The following is a 13608-nucleotide window of genomic DNA, read 5'->3' on the forward strand; positions in this document are numbered from 1 at the left end:
AATTTTCTGAAATTTATGTTTTTTAATGTATTCTTTTGAGTATCAAAAATGTTTTGGAAACTTCAAAAAATGAATGCTCGGGTCTCAAAGGGTTAAAGTATAATTATGTAACTTCATGAGATTTTATTGACTTGTATGGTGATTTTATACTTAATGATGTTGTATTTAATGATGATTATGATGTATATTTAGGAATCTTCCAATTTTGCTGTCTCCTGGTGGGACACAATTTTGCTTCATATTTCCTTCCCAGATGCTCATCTTGGACTGAGATGCTGTTAGAGCAAGATTGTAAAGGGCAAAACGACTGAAATAATCATTTTTCTGCACTCCACTGTTTGTTATGTAATTTTAATCTTCCCGTTTTTCTTTTTCTTCCTAATTCTCATTTCAGATCCAAATCCCAGGAGCTATCGGTGCAACCACTTCCAACGCTACTTCCGACGCCTCCTGCGGTGGCTGTGCTAGCTGAGTGCAGGCATGTAACACATTGAGGTAAGTTCAGGTAGGTATGCAATTTTTTTCTTTTTTAAAAATCTAAATTCAATAAATACTCTATCTGTAGGGACAGTTGGCACTTAGATCAATTTAGAATTAAATTTATATTGTTTTAAATTGAAAATAATCCTTTGCTAATGATTTTAACTGAATTAATTCAGTCAAAATATAAACTCCGATAACACACAATCTAAAATGAAATTTATTATATCATCTATTATCTGTAACTGAATTTTATTTTTCACTGCATTTGTGAATTTCTATGAGTCTCACTTATGTAACTAATAACCAAATAATTTAATACCTGAATGATTGATTTCTGAAGATAAAATTTAATATCTGATTTGAAATTATCATTTCTTAATTTCGGAATGAAGTTTTTTTCTCAAATTAAACTTTTTGTTAATTATAACGTATTTCTTATGTGGATAATTATGTTGCATATAATGGAATAAATTTATGTGAATGACTGATCTCGGAAGATGAAAATTAATTTCAATTGAAACTCATTTAATTGGCTCTGAATAACTCTTTTCTAATATAATTTTTTTCTCACTCCAATCGAAGTTACACGCATCTCAGTCGTAGAGTTAGTAACAGAAAAAAAATTATCTGAACCATTCATTTATAAAGATTAAATTTAATGTATTAGTAAATCACTTTTAACGGCATATAAGATTGATATTTTTATTATATATATTAATCAGGACTGTTATTTTTCATCTTTAACCAAATTCATACGGAACAATTTATCTGGATGATCAATTTCAAAAATTTAATTTGATATAATTTAAAATGAACTTAATTACCTTTGAATGTGATTAAAAAAATTATAAAATAGTATTCCGCGATGAATAGAAATCTCTATTTGAATAAAATAGACTTTTATTTGCAGTTTTCTATCAATTTTTTATATGTTAAATTACCAAAACTAAATAAATTCCAATTAAAAAATATATTTATTTTGAATAATTAATGTAGAAGTTCAACCTGGAGGGGACAAATAATTACAGAAAATTATACAACTGTGAAGTTATACAAATTTGAAGTTACACAATTTCAACACATTACAAAAATTAACACGATATTGAATAAAGAAGAGATTAACATGATTATCGACAATTCTATTGCATAAAAATAAATAAATAAATATAAATTCAAATATAACTTCATTAGGCCTTAACCTAAAATAAAGAAAAAATAATGGGACTCAAACTTGCAGCCACCTCCCCGCGGTTGAGTCCTGGGAAGTTTCCTATGTCGGAAATCTTGCCAAGAGCTGCATTTAATCCTAATTTTCAAAACTTGAAAGTATCTACTAATTTTCATTGACACTATAATGAAGTAAATTATGTCCCAAGTATAAGTAATTCAACACAGTTATGAACATTGGCCAACAGAACATTTCTGAAAGCTGTAAACTGACTCATTTATTAAAATTTAGAATATATGATGGTGCAAGTCCTTCATTTCTCTCAAAAAGAGCACAACTTCTGTCTATCACCATGAAATTCCGAATGAGTTGAGCCGAAAGTGTGCATGTATAACTAACTGTAAAATATATAATACGGTTGAATTTTTGGATATTTTTCATTTTCATAAAGATTCCTCATTCAACTAGGTACTGTACATATTTCTCATGAATGTGTTCTCTTATCTCTAATAGTACTTTCGTGATTTTTACCCATTGTTTTTTTATTTGTTTTTCATATCAATTGAATTGTTTACTTACGTTTGAAAATATTTAATTCCTGTGTTACAATTCATCTGTATGTATTTTTTTTGCTATTATTTATTGTTATTTTTTATTGTCATTATTTTACTTATGTAAGTGGGCTCAGCCTATTGAAATGCACAAATAAATGAAATGTCTGAGTGCGAATCTACCGTTGTGCGTGAATTTCAATGACTGAAGTGTGTGATGTTTGAATATTTTTGGCGTTGTAGATCTGTACCTCTCTGTGGCGAGACTTTACAAGAGAAAGATCTGCTCGCATTCCCACCTTGAAGTTGGAAATCACGCAAAACGAATAATTGGTTTTCCCGTGATTTCCGTGGAAGCGAACACCACCAATTTCAGCGAACCATCACTTCTCTGTCAGTAGGATTCACACCCTGTTCTTCGTGATGATCGTAACTCTACTAATAAACCACACATGCGACCAAATGACATTGGAAATAAAACAAAGGGGGAACAAATCTAACAAGTTAGATAACGCAAGACGGTAACACGTTCTTGCAAATCTGTCAAAAAGAAAAATAAATAAGACCTACGAGGTTCAATCACACTGATTCATGAGGAAATGTTGAAGTGTAACTTAAAATAAAGATTTCTTCAAGGACGCCTTAACACGATGTGATGCGGATTATAGTGACGTGCACACAACTGGAATCATGCAGCCACTTCTTTGAAAGAAAAATATCTAACATATCAAAAAATCCACTGACATCTAATTATGTATATACGGGGTGATTATAAAAAAACTATCCCGACATATGGGCCCCTAACTATCATACCATTCACAGAAACTGAATGAAATTTCGGCATAAGGTATTTTGATGTATGCGCTCAAGAATGATATGAAAAACAACAGTGTCAGTCTAACAGTTACGGTTACAGTGAGAAAATTTCGAAAATATCAAATGGCAACACCAAGTTTTTTGTATTGGAATGCGATCTCCATACTGAAAAACACTAAATAGCGTTGGAATGGCACCTGTAGCTCGAAAATCTCCGGAGCTAGGCAAGGAAAAAGTAAAAAGGACTTTGCCGTGCACCAGAGCATTAATGTTCGTTTCATTCGTCACACCGTTTCTTCGGCTGAGATCCGAGCCTGATTAGTCCTCCACAAGGTCATGTGGAAACACAATAAAATGCTTTATTTTATGCTGCTTCTCTGCCCTTATTGGTTGTCCTCACTTTTAGCCTATCTATCGCCGGTGATTTTCATGCTACAGTTGCCGTTCGAACGCTATTTAGGGTTTTTCACAATGGAGATCACATTCCAATACAAAAAAACTTGGTGTTGCCATTTGATATTTTCGAAATTTTCTCAATGTAACCGTAACTGTTAGAGTGACACTGTTGTCTCCCATATCATTCTTGAGCGCATACATCAAAATACCTTATGTCAAAATTTCATTCAGTTTCTGTGAATGGTATGATAGTTAGGGGCCCATATGTCGGGATGGTTTTTTTATAATCACCCTGTATATCTATCACACTAGTTTCTAATATTTCAAAAAATAAACACAACTCATTTTCAGAAACAAAATACAAAACAATAATATACAAAATAATAGACAGATTTATAGTTATAGAAATTGTGTAGAATAAGTCACAACGAGAAATATTTTTATATCCTCCATTGATCTACGATTTCTAAAATTGATTAGAATTTATGTCTGTCTGGAAGCAAAACAAATCCCAGGAAGTCAAATTCTGCTTCAATTTATCCGAATAAAGTTTTTATGATGAAGCTAAGAAAAAAGACGATTGTTTAAGAAAAAAAGAAAGGAACTGAAATGGAGGTAAAAAAAAGGATATTTGGGAAATAAAGGGAGTGAATACAAGGTTTTTAAGGGGGTAATCTAAATTGAATGTTCTCATTCAATACTAAATCCCCTTTTCCCTACGATGTTTAGAGCCATTTAGAATCAAGCCACAATACGATTCCCTGAAGCACTATACACGTATTTTATACTTTTTTTTCATTTGTTTTATTCTATCTTTTCCGTGTCGGTACTCATTCCTACGGTTACAATACGGCGCGAAATGCCATTTGATTTCCACCATATCAAGTGGATGGTGTAAGCAAGAGTTGAGAATTGCCCTGTGGGAACTTTATACTCGGCTTTTTTTTTTTTTCTTTTCGTTCTGCTATTCCTCAATGATAGGTCATTGTTTCATGGGCTTCCACTCTAGCCATGCGGCCATTGTCTGAAATACATTGCTGTTATCACTTCTATTTGAGACGTCGTTCTTATAGTCGGCAGTTATTTGGAGACGTGGTTGTTTATTCCGATGGGATACATGCTCCTTCTTTTTACGAGATCTCAACCCCGTTTACTTATCTTTGCTATTTTTTTTTAGAGTCATTTAATGTTATTTTATGTTTTACTGGAAAATTGAATGTCGTAATCCAGCCTTTCTCAACCTATGGTCCGCGGTGATAGTATAAGTATAAGTGATGCGCAGGCAGACTCGATAATTTTATGCTCATTGAATGAACAATTGTTTAACCGTTGTCTCAGAAATTAGTAATATCCACGTGACCGGCATGGTAATCAAGTGGTTGTAGTGACAGACTCACAAGGACTCGGGTTCGAACCCCATCGTCACCATATTGGTGATTGGCTGAAGTTGGTTTTCTGTGGTTCCCAAGTTCAAGGCGCGGATGTGAGTTGATCTCCCCGTTAAAAAGTCTGGCCACATAGAGCAACAAGCCTACAACGATACAATTATTCAAGCATTACACTTCACTCAAGGAAAAAAAAGTGATGGCAGCTGGCAGCATTACACAGATGATAGCAGATGAGAGCACTGCACATACAAGCATTACACAGAAACAAACTTCACGGAAGATTCACTATACATACACATACAATCCAACATGTACCAACTCGTTAAAAGTTCCGCAGAGGAATATGAGCGAGGTGCATGTCTGGTTTAGTAGTAATATCCACATGGGTTCACGAATTTGTAAATGTTACAAATTCAAATAAGAACATCGTGGAAAAAACGAGACAAGCGTGTGAAAAAAAAAAGTCAAACAGTCAAAATTGCAGTAATGTCCTGCAATACGCGCGCGACATAAGTGGTTCATAAATTAGTTTCCGACATTTTACTGGTCGTTGGGTTCAGAAACGCTGTCGTGATCTATTTATCTGAGTTCTATCAATTTACTAAAATATCTGCTCTTAAAAAGTGGTTTTCGTGGATTTTGATTGAAAGAGATGGACCAAACGGTCTGCTAGAAAATATACAAGGTTTAATCGATTTTATACAAATAGTTGATGTGGGAGTCCCAGATGAAAAAATTTACGTACGAAGCAACCATTTGGACCTCTAGGTACTACTTGACCGTACATGCAACCAAGTAAATGAATTTGTTACGACTTGGCGCATGCTGGAATGTTCGTTGTGAAAGTCTTGAGTTATGCTTGTTTTGTGCCCTACTGGTACTGCCAACTGTCTTCTATATTTTGAGTTGAAATGACTGACTACCTTGAACCCCCTAGGTAGACATCCAATGGTTTCTGGTTTTCTAATAAGGTGTCTGGCTTTTCAAAAAAAGTATCGAGTTTTTAGAGCACCAATGCTTACATTCAACAATATATTTCGCGTCAGTGTACGAGGTTAACCTCTGTCCTTACAGATGTTTTTGAAAGATTCCAGAGGGAGAGAGATTCATTGAATTAAAGAAAGGAGGGCAAGTTCGGACTGCCGGGTAGTTTGTTGAAGTACCTCCGAGGAGTATTTAGTGAGAAATTCGATTGGGTGTGTGTACTGAAACTTATGAGGGTGAATATTGTTATGAGGGAACGCGAAGCTCCATGTTCCAGAACGTTCCATCTTTATGGCATGATGATGGTTGACCATCGATAACCTAGAATCACTGCTGACGGAATAAATTGGTAACGGAAATATGACTGTAACAATAACGTGAAGTCGTGGGAATCAATGCACTGCTTCTTATTAAGGTCTCAGCCTCCGAAAGCATAATATCATGCTTATGTAATGTACATCGCGTTCATTATGTCGTGCAGTTAGACATTTGGAAAATATATTACGTAATAACTCGCGTATGAACATTTTTGTCCTCGGCATCCCTGTATATGCTGAAATAATGCATGCGAATTCCCCTCCACCATAAAATATACAAAATCGGGTCAAAGGAGGTACTAAACATTTTTGGTACTCAGAAATTGTTGAGACGCACTTGGTCCCAAGTGTATTAAGTGCAGCTCTAACTAAATAATATTTGTTTGTCCAAGTGTCACCGATGATTATGTCAAATATTGTACAATATATTTTCAACACTGGATCTTCTTTTTCTTTATCGTCAACTAACAAAGTATCTCAGCTGCTAATGACGTTGACTATGTACAGACGATTTTGAATGAAAAGGAATAGCAATTCATTAATTTTCTATTCAAATCCACTATGCCTTATACAAATACAAACACAAAGGCCACAAAAGGCTGAAAAAGATGCCCATTAAATTATGAATGTCAAACATAACGAAAATGCAGCAACCTAATATGAAAGCATATATCACGGAAGAAATAACTAATAATTTATACTAAATCATGCCCATAAGAAAAGATTGTGGCTGTCTTATCTGAGTATGGATAGCCTCTCGATTTATCCCGCTATGTTTATCGTATTTCTTTCGAACGTGTCAATTGTGTAAGAATTAACGATCCCCGTAGGTAAGCTATTTCTTTTATTCTCAAGACTATTAGAGAGAAACTCCTTGCGACACCACAATCTGGACAACCACTTTTTCCTTACTAAACGATACTGGTATCCCCTTGTCGAAGCAGTTCATTGACGGTGCATTGTGTGGACTCGTGGTCCATCCCATCTAACCAGTTGAAAATTTTGATAACTTCTATCATATCCCCCCGACACCTAAGTTCCACCAGTGTAAACATATTCTTGAAATCAAGTCTTTTTCATAGATCAAGCCTTGTGTGCCAATAAGGGCGCACATAGCTCCTAACTGCACCCCCTCCTCAACCAACTCTATTACCCTCTGTAGGTATGGTCTCTAAAACCTTACGGCATATTCCAGTCCAGGACAAACTAAGCCAAGAGTGATATGATATACAAATACAGCGCCACAACAGGCAAAATGCCCAACGAGGTGGCTGAGAAAAAGAGGCCCATAACATCTTTAATTCTAACACAATTGACACGTTCAAAAAGAAATAAAAATAAACATGGAATAAATCGAGATGTTATCCATACTCACATAAGACAGCCACAATCTTTTCTTATGGGCATTATACAGTATAAATTATTAGTTATTTCTTTCGTGATATATGCTTTCATGTTAGGCTGCTGCATTTTCATTATGTTTGACATTCATAATTTTATGGGCATCTTTTTCAGCCACTTCGTTCGGCATTTTGTCTTTTGGCAAAAGATATCTGGCCTGATATCACTTTGAGACTGAATATAAAAATCCCATAAATAATTGAATCATTTTTCACTCTGTTTGGATTAGTATTTATAATTATTCGTATATTTTTCGTTCTAATTTTAAGGTAATTGAAATAGAATATTGGTATTGGGTCATATTAATTAACATTCCAAGCTTTGAGGGATAGACAAGTTTTTTCTCAGCTCAAGATAACAAGGAAAGATATACTTTCTGGATATCATGCTGAGGTGTCCCCAACTTAATATCCAGAAAATATCTGTTTCCTTCATTCCAAGCTTTGTTCATTCAAGTATAGACTCGAAGGTTAATCAGGTGTTAACATATTCCATTTCCATACCTCCAATGGCTCCATCTTTCATTTTTTGTTTGTGAAGAGTAATAAAATTCAAAAGGAAAAATTTGGTAAATGCATTTCTTTTCGTAGCCCTTCATGGACTCTTGTTTTAATTTAGTCACTGCATTTTTACTCGAGTTTCAAGAATTTTGCTTTTGTTTCTAAGCAAAGAAGAAAGATGTATTTTTTTTCCTGGTGCATATTCTTGAAACTCTTTCCTTGGACATGAATAGTTCATGTGTTTAATGGTAACTAAGGAATATATATATACACACACGTACATGTTTTTTTCTAGCAAAGGATGGGGGGGGGGGGCATTTTTCCATTATTTTTTCTCCGTCTCGTGTTTTGTTATTTTGCCGGGTCATTGCTTTTCCACAGCTAAAAACATTAGTTTGGAAACAAAAGTCCCGTGTTCAGTGACTCGGTAAAGCATTAAAAGAGTATATAAGTAGAACTTTTCTTTTATGAGGAGAAAGAAACAAATGATTATGCGTAAGTGAATACTGCAACACTTACTCTTTTAAGAGAAAATTAAAAAATAAAATAAAAATAAACGAGAAACATATCAAAGAACCTTCTTATTTTTCCTCATTAGTTATCATTAAAGTTATTTTTTGAAATATCCCTGAGCGCGTACATTCAATTTCTTGAAAACTTGGCAAGGTCTAATGTATGAGAATATCACACGTGGGTTTGAGAATCAAGACATTCCGTATAATAAGCGAATAAGGCTGAAGAAGCTACGCGAAATTCAAAATTTATTTTGTGATGTCTTGCAAGGACGAAAATTCACCTTATCTTCTGTGTGTGGACTTCAGTTTGATGGATGCATCGTCCCTATGGGGATCCCTATAACCGTCACTATAAGTGAGTGATTCGTTTTTGTTTCGAGAAGCGTGTCTTTTGGCTTTTTCTTTAAGAGACATGTGGAGGAATTATAGTAAGTCGTGTATATCGATCGTTTTTAATAATCTTTTTACGTTGGTGTCAGATCACGCGAGCAGATACAGTGAGCTTTTGGAGCTCGGATCACCAGATAACCGTTGATGTAAATTCTTTTGTTTACTGACAAGTATTCTGCACTTCTCATTTGTATGAGTTTGAAAACATTGAAAATCCTTATCTACCAGAAAACTGCTCAAGCGTTCTTCAGTGACTCGGTACATGAACCGTAGGTTGTTTAGAGAATGTCTATCAGAAAGAAGCTTCTGGGAACAATTCTGTCACGGCGAAAAAACTTTGTAGAATTCAGCTCATACCGAAGCGTTTGGTAAACTGCGAATTTTTTCAATGTCTAGGACATAATACGCTACTGTACAGTTAAGCATTTTATACTTCTATGATAATACATTCGTTAAGTAAGTCTTCAGCTGTGGAAGGCACAATTGTTTTTTTGTACTAAAATACCATGTCCTGTGCCACTGTGAATGTAAACATCTCTAAAAACGTCCTATTTCCATAATTTCCCTTGCTGCATTTTACTGGCGAACCGTTGATCCTAAAAGCATACTTCCAATTAGAAAAAATATCTACATAACGTGCAAAATACGTTATTAATGTTCCTAGATAAGCCATTAATGCTGAAAGGAGTCATTAAAATACAAAAATATATATATATGGACACTTCCATCAAAAACCCAGCTAGAAAGTTATTACCCTGTTGCTTTGCTCCTGAGGCCAACAACCACAAAATAAATCCTTTCTAAGTGCAATATTCACAGAGATATTTGAATTTAAAAACAGAAGAAAGCTGAGAAAGAACAGCGTAAATAAGGGAAAGAAGTGTTGTCCGTAAGTTTCTGCTGCTCTCTCCCAAATTTCCTCCAATTCTTGAATTCTAATATCTCAATGAGTATCGTACATAGAAAGAGTATTATTTTGTTGGCCTCGGGAAAAACAGGGCAGTAAGTTTCTATAATTGGGTTTTTGAGAACAGTGTGTCCGTGTGAAAATTCCTCAAATTATGGAAATTCCTATGGGAATTATGGAATCACCCTGTAAAGTAACGAACGCTTTTTTTAAAAAAATGCAGATTTCTTTATTGAAACTGAAATTCAGAAAATAATTCCTTATTAATTCATATCTGCATTAGTTGAGATTCGCGATGACAATGTTGATAATATAAAATCGACAAATTTCTATATTTTTATGTATAGAGGAGCCGAAAATTTTCTATACAAATAATAAATAAGTAAAACACGTCTAGAGATAGGATTGTACTGTTTGTGTTGCATTTCAATAGTAGAGAAAAATAATTCTCCTATTTTTGCTGAATTTTAAGATTTCCTATGCTACCAAAATGGTTACGTAGTTACCACTATGGTTACGTTACCAAATATGGTTACAATGTTTTGGGTCGTTTGAAAGATGAGGTCTATTACCAAAATCCAAGGACTACGAAACTAGAACATTATATTTGTTATTCATGTGGGGTTTATTCAAGTTGATATTGTCATACCAGTATGCAAACAGAATGCATAGCTCATGGGTCAAGGGCCAGATGTGCCTTTCGAATTCATCAGATGTGACACATGACCTCAAAACGAACTTTGTATAATGAACTAAGAAGCACATTTTGTAGATGACTGAAGTTGCCAGCGTCATTGTCCCAGATAACTTGAGGGACCAGCAGCACATTTATAGATCACTTTCATAACAAGCGACAGAGTTACTGAGCACACAAGCTACCCATGGTGCAGTTTTCGCATCACTCAAATTACCAATGGCACATTTGAAGATCACTTAAGTGACCCTCGGCACAGTTTCAGAGCATCAAAGCAGCCCTCGGTGCAGTTCTACATCACTTATTTTATATATGCGGCGTACTTTCAGATCACTTAATCATCGTAATTCCACAGCACTTAAGCGGCATATTTACAAATCATTTGAGTAACGCGAGACACAGTTGCCGACCACTCAATTAGCCGAAGTAAAGTTCCACTTCATTCAAGTTAGTGGAGGCACGTTTAGAGATCACTCAAATGGCCCGCGACGTATATAAAGAGCTATTGCTATTTTCCAAACACTGTGTATATACTGCATATGTTACTGTAAATGCGATAATTATCTTAGTATCCATAATAACCAATTATTATGCATAATCACAGAACATTTTGGTAAGTGTTCTCCCTAACTAGATAAAACTCCCTCACTTTATCACATTTATTGTATACCCATACTGAGTTGGTCTCTGACCTTGATGCGTGAAGAGGGTTGTTTCATTTTCCAGGGAGGGAAAAAAGGGAAAACATAGCGCAAGAGACGCCAACGGAGAACACTAACCTCTCCTTTTGCCTGTGACATTTTTACCGAAAGAAGATGAATGTAATCGCCCATCGTGACGTTTCATGGCGTAGCCAGAGGCCAACTCAGCGTGGGTGCACAATACTTGCGATTATGTATAATACACAAACTTCGTGTCACTGGTAAGCATTATAGCTTTATTCGTAAGCTAGTACATGGTATACTATAAGCATGCAATTCAGTTGAATAAATTTTTAATTTCAATGTATGAATACATGTATACATGTATTGCAATATCAGGCAATGATCGTAAAATTTGTTATAGTTATATCGGGGTCTGACTACGTTCATCACACATACCAGACGCATTTGTAACATTTTTCATTCTCATCATTACACTGTGCTAATATGCGCAATCACATATAAAGACGATAAATGTCAAGTATCTATCAAATTTACCAACCACAGACACTTAGTTAGTATACATAATTACCGGTAAAAGTGACAATGTTTTCGGTATTTATCAGATTTACCAACGAGACTTGCATATTCGCAGGTAAAAGTGATGATTTTATGAAAATAACCAGATTGGTAAGTATGAGTAATAACCAGTTATTATCCATAATAACTTGTTGAATTATACTCAGTTGTATATACTTGTTCATGCCATGTCGCATTGGTCTTAAGGGAAGTGTTAATAATAACATTAGTAATTATTATTTTGCAAGTAAAAGAAAAATGTTCCCGTAATTAGGGAAAAAAATTAATTATAATTTAGTTCACATGATAATTTTTATACACCATTTTGGAAATAAAACTAATATGGGAAGAAATAAAGTCGCTTCCTTTACGTGTCTCTACCCGTTTATAGCGGTTTTCAAACATCACCGTTAACATCGATGATATAAAACGTGAAATTTCCCAATTTTTTTCTCAACGTTATGAGAAATCTCGAGCTTTCTCTGAAATGGCTTGCACCACAAGAACTTTCAGAACATCCTTGATGGTTAATGTTATGGCAACGGACGGTGATAAAATTACACATATGTCACGGAACCACACCACACTGCAGTCATAAAAGAGGGATGGACAAGATGATGTTGATGATAAGTATAATACATATAAGTTGGGGTAAAAATGTGCTCGAGGAGTGTGAAATGTGTTACTGGAAATTTATTGGATCGCAATTTCTTCTTCTTCTTGGGAGTAAATTTAAAAATGTATCGACACTCTCAGCACTTTAACTTCCTATGATTTTGATTTTCAGTATATTTCTATATAAGCAAAACAAAATACGCAAACTATAAAGAGTTATATTCAAGATAACAGACTAGTAAACTGAGTAGTTGTTATAGAAATTGAACAGTGGAAGAGAAATCAATTCAAACTTTATTAGGGAAATTATTTGAGAAGTTGTTGAAGAAATTGAAAAGTTGTGACAAGAATTGAAAAGTTGTAACACGAATTGAAAAGTCATTAGTGAAACTAACTAAAGAGTTATTAGTGAAATTATATGACCAGTTATTAGAGAAGTTAATTGAGAAGTGGTTAGAGAAATAAATTTCGATACCGTTACTAAATCATTTATTATTTGTTAAAGTTATCAGAAAATTCAGAAATTATCAGAGCAACTAATAAAGAAGGTATTAGAGAAATTCAGTTGAGAAGTAATTAGAGGAATTATTAAAATCTTGGAAAATTAACGCAAAGATTGGGAAGTTATTAGAGAAAGATTTTTCTTTAATTACAAGTTATCACAAGAAATGAAAATTTATTGAGAAATTGAGATTAGATTAATTTATTAGGGAAATTATTTGAAGAAATTATGAGAGACTTTATTAGAAAGATTCAATCAAAAGCTACTAGAGAGATGAAATGCAAAGTTTTTATTACACAAGTTATTTGAGAATTATTTTTGAGTTATTTTCAAGAAGTTAAACAAACGGTTTAAAGTTGCAAAAATACAAAATTTTGTAATATTCAACCGTTCGTGTTTTTCAATTTTTATGCATTGTTCAAAGTTGTTGTAGAGAAATTAAAAGATGTTGAGAATCTTATTTAGCAGCTAATTGGTGGCTAATTAACAGAATACATAACAGAGAAATTAATCGAGAAGCCATTAGAATTAATGAGGTTTTATCAAACAAATTCATTGAGATGTCATTACGAAAATCGAAAAGTCATTAGATAAACAAAAAAGTTTATTAGAGAAATTAATTGAGAAGTCGTTGCAAAACGTAATTGGAAATTTTATGAAAAAACTAATTGAATTGATATAATACTCTATTGAGGTGTTGAGAGCTTACAATTTGAAGCTGCCTTGAAGAAACCAAAAAAAAACAAAAACACAGAAAATCA

The 13608-nt window shown here is 34.0% G+C and overlaps 1 protein-coding gene across 1 annotated transcript in view; it reads right to left on the reverse strand.

Moving 5' to 3' along the window:
• The window catches only part of LOC149084191 (uncharacterized), a 259211-nt gene that overhangs the window by 50960 nt on the left and 194643 nt on the right, over positions 1-13608 (reverse strand). The window lies entirely within an intron of this gene.

Source organism: Pholcus phalangioides, unplaced genomic scaffold (assembly GCF_987345545.1).
Source record: "Pholcus phalangioides strain wild (caught in Gottingen) unplaced genomic scaffold, Ppha-v1.0 ptg000008l_1, whole genome shotgun sequence".
NCBI classification, from domain to species: domain Eukaryota; kingdom Metazoa; phylum Arthropoda; class Arachnida; order Araneae; family Pholcidae; genus Pholcus; species Pholcus phalangioides.